This window comes from Buceros rhinoceros, unplaced genomic scaffold (genome assembly GCF_000710305.1).
Source record: "Buceros rhinoceros silvestris isolate BGI_N320 unplaced genomic scaffold, ASM71030v1 scaffold15306, whole genome shotgun sequence".
Taxonomy (NCBI): domain Eukaryota; kingdom Metazoa; phylum Chordata; class Aves; order Bucerotiformes; family Bucerotidae; genus Buceros; species Buceros rhinoceros.
The window spans coordinates 69,167-69,603 of NW_010417091.1; positions in this window are offsets into that span (position 1 = coordinate 69,167).

A 437-nucleotide genomic window follows, 5' to 3' on the forward strand; every position below is an offset into this window, starting at 1 on the left:
TCCCATCAGTCGCGATGTGTGGCTGGTAATTGCTGCAGGCACAGCCAGGCTGGAAAACCTTCCTTACCAAAAGGTTAAAAGGGAAGATTATGCAGACTTTGATTATCTCCTATTGTGTCTGTAGACTGCAAACACTTTGCGGATGATGAGGCTGTGCAGCTCTGCTCATTTTTTTAAATTACTGATTTAACAGAATAAACATTTGATCAAGACCAAAGAACATTTTTCTATTGTGTTTTTTCTCCCGTCTACTGAAATATTATTAATTGGAAAAGAACAAAAACCCAAACAAACCCCCGAAAGGACAAAGTCAGCCACAAACTCCATGATGAGAGAGATGAATTTGGTGCACCTGGGGAGCGACAAGCTTGCTGCAAGCCTGTTTCCACCCACTCACGCTGCCCGCTCTGCTCAAACCACCCACAGGGACTCAAAGC